Below are 11,741 nucleotides of genomic sequence, written 5' to 3' on the forward strand. Positions count from 1 at the left end.
CTGAAGAGAAAACTGAGGATATCATACATCAGTTCAGAGACGCAATCGAAAGGCATTGAGGGGTCGCCTCACTTCCCCACATAATCGAGTGTAGAAGCCTGAGAACTATAACATCACCAAGGTGCCTCTGAATTGCAATGCTGACCGGGAGTATGAAGGGGACAGGGAGCATGAAGAGGGCAGGGGTCATGAAAGGGATAGAGAGTCTGAAGGGGACCAGGAGCACCAAGGGGACAGTAAGTAGCAAGATGACAGGGAGGCAAGAAATACAAGGATGAGAGAATACAAAAGGGGCAGATTTACAATGGGAGCTTTTTCCCTCAGCCATCCCATTTACTCGTCCAATGCTCTCACCTCTTTCAGAAAGGATAAAAGCCTTTTGTTCTTGCCTTCAAGCTGACCAGCAAAAGCATTTACCAGATTTGCTTCTGCCACCTTTTCCACCTACAACATGATCCCATTACCAAGCACTTCTTCTCTTCCCCTCCCATTCCCCTTCTCTTCCCCTCCCAATCCCCTTCCCTCTCCACTTTCTAGAGGAACTGTTTTTTTTAGGGGCCTCTATTTGCATTACATCATGAGGTGCCGTTAATGTGGGTTGGGTTTGCTGCCATCTGAAGGGAAGAGGTTGACAGGTTTATTGATTTTTTTCCAGTGTGTTGACAGAACCCAAACTGCTCTGCCTGCATGGCAGCCAGCCCTTTGAGCTGTTATAGGTGCATTTCTACAGTAGTAACAAGTTCCAACAGCCCATAGAAGGAATTCAGTATTACATATGGAAACGCCACCAGGAGTCCACCAAAGAAAACATGAACATGAACTCAGAATTCCCCAGAGCTAGAAGCGGAATAGACAGGCAGGTTCAAACTCACCAACACTGGCTATTCCAGTCAAGAGGAAATTCTCTCCACTGGGAACGGCTGCGCCTTTTGTTGCTGACCTATATTTCCTCTTTTCTAGACCAAATAGGCGTTTACAGCACTTTTTTTTGTTTTCATTAATGACTTGCTGCATCAGCAGGATTAGTTTCTTGCCTTTTCCTTTGAAGTGGTCCTCTCCCATGTCATTGAAAGGACTTTTGTCACATGATCTGCAACCAAATCATTGCTTCTTGCATTGATGTATTTTCAGCATTTTAGTCTTTTGCCCTCTTAATGCCTTTTATTGCCTCATTGAGGTGACCCTTTACAAAACCTAATAGTTTCCTAACTGCATACACTGTATAAATAAATAATATTTTTCTATTTAGCAGTTTGCAGTTCATTCAATTGAGATCCCCTCTGATTGCAAAATTTTGTGCTACTAACTTCCCCTTTCTCTTCCTAACCTTAACAAAATGATTGCTTGTCTTCCACTCCTTAATGCTGACTAAAGGTACCATGTGAAACATTAAAACCATTTTCATCTTTGGAGGATAATCAAAATGTTGCCTTCAGTTTTTCTCATGTCCAGTTCCAAACTTATAGTAATCTGAAAATGTAATAAAAAATCATCCAGAAAATCAAGAAAGATAAATAGAAATGAAACAGACAAGCCCCTCCAACTGAATCATTAAGCCGGGCTTACCTGTAGCATAAAAACAAAAATACCTGGAAAAACTCAGCAGGTCTGACAGCATCTGCGGAGAGGGATACAGTTGACGTTTCGAGTCCATATGACTCTTCATCAGAACTAAGACATATAGAAATGAGATGAAATATAAGCTGGTAGAAGGGGGTGGGACAGGAGAGCTTGATAGGGGGCCAGTGATAGGTGGAGGCCAAGAAGAGACTGCCAAAGATGTCATAGACAAAAGGACAAAGGGGTGTTGACAGTGGTGATATTATCTATTGTTTCATCTCCACCTTTTAGCCCATTTCGATCCCTTCCCCCCACTCCACCCGCACTAGGGCCACCTGCCACTAGTTTGCTTCCCTTAATGTCCCCATTAGCACATCCTTTAGATAATATCACCACCGTCAACACCCCTTTGTCCTTTTGTCTATGACATCTTTGGCAGTCTCTTCTTGGCCTCCACCTATCACTGGCCCCCTATCAAGCTCTCCTGTCCCACCCCCTTCTACCAGCTTATATTTCATCTCATTTCTATATGTCTTAGTTCTGATGAAGGGTCATACGGACTCGAAACATCAACTGTATCCCTCTCCGCAGATGCTGTCAGACCTGCTGAGTTTTTCCAGCTATTTTTGTTTTTGTTCTAGATTTCCAGCATCCACAGTATTTTGCTTTTATCTTACCTGTAGCATTCCAGGTTTGGTTCATGGCATGTGCTAAGTTATCTGATCAAAGGCCAACTTGGTATAATTATCTTCAGTCCCTTCCAATTCACGAAAGCAACAAGTGGCCACATTTTCTTGTTCTGTTTGCTACCTTGTTGGAAGTGCTGCAATAGTTTGTGTGAGGACAAGTGATGCATCCTACAGTAGCATGGTTACACTTACAGTTAAAGCTCACACAAGAAGAATGATCATTTGAGAGATCTTAGAGTACTGTAATAATAAAGCCATTACCTCGATTCATGATGAAGAGCAATGTTCTTTTTTATGAGCACCAGAAACGGTGATCCTGATGCTAACAGGGCGAGGTTTCTGTGCCTGGGGGGGCAGTTTTGTTTAGGGAGCCCAGCTGTGGGTTTTTACTCCACATTGTGCTTTTTATAAACGGGATTTTCGTCCGGAAGTTAGCCTCATTGATGGGCTTCCGCTTCGCTTCCAGTCTAGCAGTCTGGAGCCGGCCACAGCCAGAGGTAGGAAGCCTGCAGCTACCAGTGGGAATGTGGGTCGTGGGGTTCAATCCCCAATCCCAGTGGGGAGGGGAAAATTCCCCGTAAGTCTGATTCCCCGACCCTGGGGGAGGGGAGGGGAGGAATGGGGGTCCTTTGGATGGAGGGCGGGGGGCGTTCTGATGTAGGTGAGGAGAGTGAGATGCCTGGGAGGCTGGTAAACTTGAGGGGCTGCGGAAGCACTCAGGTGTGGTCAGGCCAAAGTTGTCTTTGCATCCTTGGACTGCCGCCTGGGAAACCCGGCTGGCTAGGGCCAAACCTAGTAAAAGAGGTTAACTGTAAATCTACCAGCCTCATTCTGATATTTAAATGACTATTCCACCTTCTGGGAGTGGGTTAGCTACCCACCCTGGTCCCCGCCCCTGTTAAATCTGGAATTGGACGGATTGGGGTCAGGTTTCAAGTTGTTTATACTTTTACATCTTGCCTGGCCCCAAAACCCTCCTGCCCTATTTTTGGATGACTTGGTTGACGATCATGTTACAGCAGTTGAAATTTATAAACAATTGTCCCACCACAATAGCCATACACAAAAGTAATATTACCGAGCTTAATTCTATTCAAGAGAATTCAAAAACTGAATACAAAAAAGGAAGCAGCAAATGTAATAATCCATATGGAATTCCTGGTTGTGTTGGATTATATTTCATCTAAATACCTTACAATATTTTCACTGACTGGAATCTGTGGTACCCATCTTTGATTCAAGTCTTGTGTTGATAGATATTTACAAAATGATTTGTTTCACTTTTCCATCAATTGCTGGATTGCGTATGTCATGTAAGTATGACCATTCAATCAATGGACTACAGACAATGATCCACAATCTGGTCATTTATGTGACAACTAAATTGGTGGACTTGGATTCTTGGAAATTTGATGGCATTCTCTTTTAACAGAGATAAATAAATACATGTTTTATGTCCTTGGAACTGTTATTTATGGCAAAGAACAATGAACATAAGCCAGTCATCTAATGAAAGGATTCAGAGGTGATCATAATTCACAAGAATGAAACTCAAATAGCTAATTAATTTACTCTAGAAATCCATTAATCTTACGCATAGCATGAGTAAGTAAAGGAGGTGCTTTTGTTTTGTTTTGGGTTCTTTATACCAACAAAATTCATCATTCTGGATAGCTGGCAGGATGTTCTATATTGTTAATATAAAACTGGTCAGTACTGAAGAATTAATAATTGACAAAATTGGTAAATGATTAATGGTAAGTCATATCCTCAGTCCACCTGGAATAAACAATGATTCGTAACGTATCATTATTTTGTAACCATTTCCGTTTTGTATGATACCAGGAGTTTGGCATTATTTTACTTCCTGGTCTATATTCCTTACTTTGACCTTTACCTTCTTCCAAAGCCAATTGTAGCCACTAATATTAAAATTACACTAATTTCATGCAAATTCCTTTGGTTGAAGCATAAATCTTTAAATGGGATAGTGCATCTATTAAAATTGCAGACAAGGGAATTAGATACTAATGTATGAGTATGCATTTATACGTTATCAGTTATTTATGCATTTGTATGTTATCACTCAACATAATCATAAGAACTGAACATTTTTTGGACCAGGGTATAACAGCAATCAGGTAATGGGAAAGAAATATCTTACAGGAAGAAAAAGTGCCCCAATTTTTCAGGGGCTTTTGGGGTAAATAGCAGGAATAAAGGGTGCAACAGAGGTTTGACAGAGGTTGAAAATAAGACTGGAAATAGGAACACTGGTGGCACGGGGGTTGGGGTGGTGGTGGTTGGTGGAGGGGAGGTAAATTTTCAACATCAGAAGGAAAGATTTCCTTCCATCCTGGCTAACATCTCTCCCTCAATCAACCTCAGGAAAATGGATTGACAAAATTACTCATATCCCAGTTGTGGGATCTTATTGTATTTAAATATGGGTGGTGAGTTTTCCATCACAATATAAGTCAATGCATTGCACTGCATGTGAAGCACAACAAAATGTTTCTGAGAGTTGTAATAATATACTATATATATTCCATATATCACCTAACTCACATGGATTTCTTTCAATGTCATATAAGTCGGCCATCCAATATGACGCTGCACAAAAATAATCAAATATCTGTCTCTTGATAATCTTCCTGAATGGAGCATATGCATTAAATGATGTAGAATAAAACTTCTTAATCCCTAAATTCAAGAGAAGGATTTTTAGGGACATCTCCAGGAATGGATCAAACTCTGAAACTCACATTTCATATCCACAATTAACCCCATCATTTCATCTTTTTTTGCTCTGGTCACAGAACCCTTGCCAATGACCCTTCAGTGACAATTCTCCCTGGCTGCAGGCATGGTGATGGAGGACTTTAAAAGTTGTACCATTATTTAAAAAGGGAGGAAAGGAGAAAATGAGCCAGTCAGCCTAACCTCCATAGTGGGCAAATTATTCCAAAACAAATCTGAGGGACAAAATAAATCATCATTTAGAAATAAATAGCTTAATCAAGGGTAGTCAGCATGGATTTGTTAAGGGAAGGTCATGCCTGACTAAGTTGGTTGAATTTTTAAGGAGATGACAAGGAGGGTTGATGAGCAAAGCATGTTTGATGTAGCCTCCATGGATTGTAGAAAGGCTTTTGGTGAGTTCCCACATGACAGACTGGTCAATAAAGTAAAAGCCCATGGAGTCCTCAGGCAAGTAGCAAGTTGGATCCAAAATTGGTTCAGTGGCAGGAAGCAACAGGTAATTGTCAATGGGTGCTTTTGTGACTAGAAGGTTGTTTTCAGTGGGGTTCAGTACTATGTGTATGCAGTTATGCTAGAACTGTATGGAATACTACTTAGGCTACAGCCAAAGTATTGTTCATTGCTTTACTGGAAGGATGTGATTGCACTAACAAGGGTATTAAGGAGATTTACAGGGATGTTGCCAGGCATGAAGAATTTTAGGTATGTGAAAAGACTGGATAGCCTAGGGTTGTTTTCTTTGGGGCAAGGAAAGCTGGGAAGAGATTTAATTGAGATGCAAAAAAAAAAAGACTGTAGATTGTACAGTTTGGACCAATTTCCCGGATCAGAGGTGAATAACCAGGGGACATATTGGCAGAAGGATTACCAGGGAATTGAGGAGAATCTTTCAAACAGATGGTGTATGGAGCTTGGAACCCACTGCCTGAAAGAATAGTAGAAATAGAAATTCGCATCACATTTAAAAAATGCACTTAAAGTGTCATAACCTACAGTGCTATGGGCTAAGAGCTGGAAAGTGGGAACAGATTAGATAGGTTTTCTTCAGCTGGGAAATGCACGATGGGCCAAATAGCCTCCAACTGTACTGTAAATTTTCAATGCTTCCAAGAACAGGATATAAGATCCCATGCTCGCCAAGGGCATATTATTAAATGTTACCAATCTTACCAACTCTCTCATCATCAGCTTCCCAAACATCAAGGACTTTCGGTAACTCTCAGAGTAGAAACTAAAATATTGCTGAAGCAGTCAGTCTCAGATATTATTGTTTGATCAAGCTTCTCTACTTACACTGTTAGCTCAAATTTCCCTTGCTGGTATTACTGCTGCCAATTGTTATGAATTGTGCGAGCCATGGGTGCATTTTGAAATGACTTTTCACTTTTACATGTAAATTAGAAAATCTAATGCAGTTGCCCCTATAGGTTTCTAGTATGGCTCTAAGTCTCTCTTCCTATTAAGTATGTCTCCCAGTCACCTCTCTCTTGACCTGCCGTTGCATACCATTCCTTTTTTCACATTGGCAGAGATTCAGAAAATGCTACTGGAAGGCAAATCCAGCCCAGTTTCCCACTCATTATGAAATCAATCTGTTCACTATTGTGAACATGCAGTCTCAGAGCACAGAAAGCAAAAGTAATCCTGTCTCCCAGTACCAGTGCCTGACTTGTCTCATCATGAGAGAAATTGTTTTGGGGCACACTGGGAGGCCAGAAGAGGGTGGTGGGAATGTTATCTGAGACTCACGTTGGCCTGGACATGAGCTACAATGAGCACGAACGAAGGGATTCAAGTGTATAATACAATATGGATCCGTTTTCCAATAAATAACATTTTCTCGTTCGAACTTTGCTTTCTGTTACTCAACCACTTCAATGGTGCTATAACAAGTAACAGGGCATACTGTTCAATCTGCCAACGTTGATTCTGAGCAGAAATAGGTCTCATTAGTCACCAAAGAACTCATTGTAAAAATGTGATGATATTCCCGCTATCTTTTTCGACACCAAAGGATGAAAACAGGTAACGGAAAAGGAGGGGTGGGGGGGGCAGCTCGAGGAAGAAAGGTTTAGAAGAGGGGAACACTTTAATATAACTCTGAATTTATCAGCGGAGCCAATCTCCTAGTCTCCACTCGCGTATCTTAAAACAATGTTTAGGTTTTGATGTCGTTAATTGGACACTTAAGCCAATTTAGGTTGTGCATAAGGACTAACTTGTATATTTATATATTTTCACGACCCCAGGGCATCCCAAAGTGCTTTACAGCCAATTGAAAATACCTTTAAAGTGAGGTCACTGTTCTAATGTGGAAAATACGAGAGTTAAATATAGCAAAGTCCCACAAAATTGCGATAATAACCAGGTTACTTTTTTTTATTGATCTCCATTAAGCAATAAATATTGGCCACTGCTCGGCTGTTCTGGGATCTTGTCCACGTGAGAGGGCTGACGAGGCAATGGTTTACTGCCTCATCTGAAAGACTGTACCTCCGATAATGCAGCACTCCCTCATCATTGTATTGGAGCTTGCTTTGTATGTCTCGGGAGACTGACTTAAACACACAACCTTTACAAGGGTACCAGGAACTGAAATACAACTGTGTTTGACTTTGACAAAGAGTGTTGACTTTGGCTGACGTCAGGCTGTCTCAGCTCAGTGTCGAGAGGATTAATTCCACTCGGGCAGGCTTGCTTTGCTTTATACCGCCGCAACTGACAATTGAACTCGCTTCCAAACATGTGCAGAGCTCTGCTCTGGCCTTTGCAAAAGTGGAGATCATTGATGTCCTCAAAGCATTTAACTAAGTTTTGCTTCAAGGGAGCACTTTAGAAAATAGTTTTGGTACGCTGCTGCAGTCATACTCACGGGTGTGAGTAATTCGTCCGATCCAAAACTTCTCACATTGATTCACTCTGGAATGAAGTCGGGTCCTGACTGGCATTATACTGCACTGTTACATTGTTGGGAAACTGAAACGGCTTTGCAGCAATTCAAAAGCAACAACCGAGCATTTGCAGTTAACCTGGCTTCTGCATATCGTCATAAATTGCATTCTGTAACTTCTAAATCATTAAGTCACCCTTACCGCGTGATCTGTGATCTTTATGTATAGCTCAGTAACCGAATGCTACGCAAGTCAAGCTGGGCTCAAAGGGCAGGTAGTGAGGAAATGAAGACCTTAAAACTGAGCACTAGATTACAGAATTGCAGAGGTTTCATGTTCCCTGTCCCACTATTTAAGTGAATATGGTATTCGATTTACCATAAATCGGTTAACCCCGGGACCACAATAGTAGAGAAGCAGAGGAACAGAATGGGAAGGGGGACTTTACACTTTAAAAAAAAACTTACTGTTTAAAACCTGGGCACTGTTCCATTATTGATGAGATTACTCACATTGCTAAAATTGAAAAGAATTCTTGCTGCGTTTGATACATGTAAATCTTTCCACAAGTTTTAGAAGCAGAAAGATGCAGATTATGACATGGTTATTTTTTTTTGAAATGGACTTTATTTACATGCCGAAGGTGAGCAACAACTGTGCAGCTCACTCTGAAGTTGGAATTCATTGCCTCCGAAATGGCATTATTTCAACTCAGCCAACAATTGCCTGAACACCAACAACAGGCGACTGGGAACAGGATCTCATTCATTTGGAGATCACGCTGTGTAACGATCGACTGAGCTGCCTTTCCACAGAACTCACATGGTCAGTGGTAAAAGTCAAAAATATAGAAAAACAAGGGGAATGCTAAATGATGCTTGATTTGCATGGCACTGGCTTGTGTAGAGAATTGATACTAAACAGAATGATCAGGCAATTAAACATTAATTAACTAAACCATTTTAGACCCTAGAGCTGACTGAACCTTCAGCATCTTTTCTAACACTCGTAAAAAGAAACCTGTTTTTTTTAAGAAAAATCTTCCAAGATCAAATGGTTGCTTACGGTGTTTGATTAGGTAGTTTGGATTAAAAAGTGGGAAACGACAAATCAATTTTAAAGGTAAGAAATCAACTCGCATTTATATAGCGCCTTTAATATAGTAAAGTGTCCCAATATGATGGGAAGAGTATTTAACCGATGGGATTATGCTTGTAATTGTTAAAAGGCTGTTTAACAATTGCACTGCTGGCTGAATACAGCGCGTTACTATTTGCCAAAAGCAAAGTCCTGTGGATATTGGAAATCTGAAATATAAATACTTGAAATACACCTGACAGCATCTATGGAGAAACAAAATTAACTCTTTGTCAAAATCGGATTTCAGATCATCGACCTGAAATGCTAACTTTGTTTCTCCCACGTTATACTTTTAGTGCTCAGTTGTCTCCATAATACTTGTTTTTTTTAAAAAACCCCACTTATCTGTGTTACATATTTACATGTACAAAAAATGTCACAGATTAGAAATGACACTTCCACAACAAACTATTGCCAAACAGAAAGCCGGAAGCAGAATACTGCATACTTTACGGTGAAGCGGATTTCCAACTTACCCCAACCAACACAAATGGTTTGTTCTTCAATAAATGTAAGGCTGTAAATGTAACACAGTTTTATAATAGCGATAGAAAATAGACTATTAACAGTAACTGTACCCAATGCTTTGTTACAGCGGAACCTGCTGACAGATTTCAGATGGTTATTTAATCATTTGATACAGCGAAGAATGAATGCATTTCTTCTAGACTGGAGGTCGGAGTATTAAAGATACATGTAATATTTTAATCCCCAGCTTTATACTAGGCAGTGGAGATTATAATTTATTTTAGAGATGGGGCTACATGTTAAAATACATAAAGAAGCAATAATCTACTCTATATGTTGGGAAAACGGGCAATAGATTAAAACATTGTTTCCAGATATGGAATTCGAGGCTACAACAGGCAGCAATGGCACGCGAACGTTGATGACTTTGGTTCCGAAATGTCAAAAATGCAAATCTTGATCACAAACTGCTTTTCTTCCATGGACTGCAAGAGGGGCAAATAACGAGATGGGACATTTCGATACCACATATTTTTGAGATCCAGATATACTGTGAGCGTGTACTGTAGCTTGGAGTTCACTTTGCACACTGTAAAACATTTGGACAAATGATACTACATATGCGTTTTAAATGATGCGCCCATCGAATCCTTAATCAAAAAACTATTGAGCAGTTTACATATACTTCGAGATCAAAGGAATGATTGTCTGTATCTTTCTTAAAGCAGCCAAATTCATGGCCTCGACTTTGTTGCATTTTCACGTATATTTTGTGATGGAGTTGGTTTCCCTGTTGGAGGGATGGGCGGGGTGGGGAACCATGTTGTGCTGAGCGAACGTTCAGCAGGCCCTACCATGCTTATGATTTCCCTAGTCCCAGGTGAAAGCTGAACATTACTCCTTCGGATTGGGATATATCCCACGCTCATCTCAATCACCTTTATATCCTGGATAAAGCTGTGAGTTACCACAATGTTGTGGGGTGTTGCGGGGGAGGAGGGGTTGGGGGGTGGGGGGACCTTCTTGCAGTTACCACCGAGAAATGTGTCAATTTGCTAGGACTGCAGGCTGAGGCCCGGTATGTGTTGGGCTGGGATTTACCACGACTTTCTGGAATGACAGTGATCAGAATGCCCTGTAGGGAGCCTTGCAGCCATTTTGTGTGTTGAAGTCAAGTGTGTGGCCCTTGTCTGCGGTATGTGTGAGCATGTCTGATTAAGGAATGGCAGCAAATCGGTTATGAAACCTGGACTAATGATAGTCCTGTAGTTACATGGTGATCATTGTTGAAAATAACTTTTTAAATTCCAGATTTATTAACTGAATTTAAATTCCCCAGCTGTCATGTCATGATTTGAACTCCTGGGTGGGATTCCAACTCACTCAAAACAAGAGATAAAAACAAAAAACTGCGAATGCTGGAAATCCAAAACAAAAACAGAATTACCTGGAAAAACTCAGCAGGTCTGGCAGCATCGGCGGAGAAGAAAAAAGTTGACGTTTCGAGTCCTCATGACCCTTCAACAGAACTGAGTAATATTAGGAGAGGGGTGAAATCTAAGCTGGTTTAAGATGGGGGGTGGGGAAGAGAAGTCGTGGGGGGGGGGGGGGGTGGTGGTGTGGTTGTAGGGACAAGCAAGCAGTGATAGGAGCAGATAATCAAAAGATATCACAGACAAAAGAACAAAGAGGTGTTTAAGGTGGTGATATTATCCAAACGAATGTGCTAATTAAGAATGGATGGCAGGACACACAAGGTACAGCTCTAGTGGGGGTGGGGTGGAAAGACTAATAGGGCATAAAAAGTATAGATTTAAAAATAATGGAAATAAGTGGGAAAAGAAAAATCTATATAAATTATTGGAAAAAACAAAAGGAAGGGGGAAGAAACAGAAAGGGGGTGGGGATGGAGGAGGGAGTTCAAGGTATAAAGTCATTGAGTTCAATATTCAGTCTGGAAGGCTGTAAAGTGCCTAGTCGGAAAATGAGGTGCTGTTCCTCCAGTTTGCGTTGGGCTTAACTGGAACAATGCAGCAAGCCAAGGACAGACATGTGGGCAAGAGAGCAGGGTGGAGTGTTAAAATGGCAAGCGACAGGGAGGTTTGGGTCTTTCTTGTGGACAGACCGCAGGTGTTCTGCAAAGCGGTCGCCCAGTTTGCATTTGATCTCTCCAATGTAGAGGAGACCGCATTGGGAGCAACAAATGCAGTAGACTAAGTTAGGGGAAATG

This window comes from Cetorhinus maximus, chromosome 1 (genome assembly GCF_964194155.1).
Source record: "Cetorhinus maximus chromosome 1, sCetMax3.hap1.1, whole genome shotgun sequence".
Classification (NCBI taxonomy): domain Eukaryota; kingdom Metazoa; phylum Chordata; class Chondrichthyes; order Lamniformes; family Cetorhinidae; genus Cetorhinus; species Cetorhinus maximus.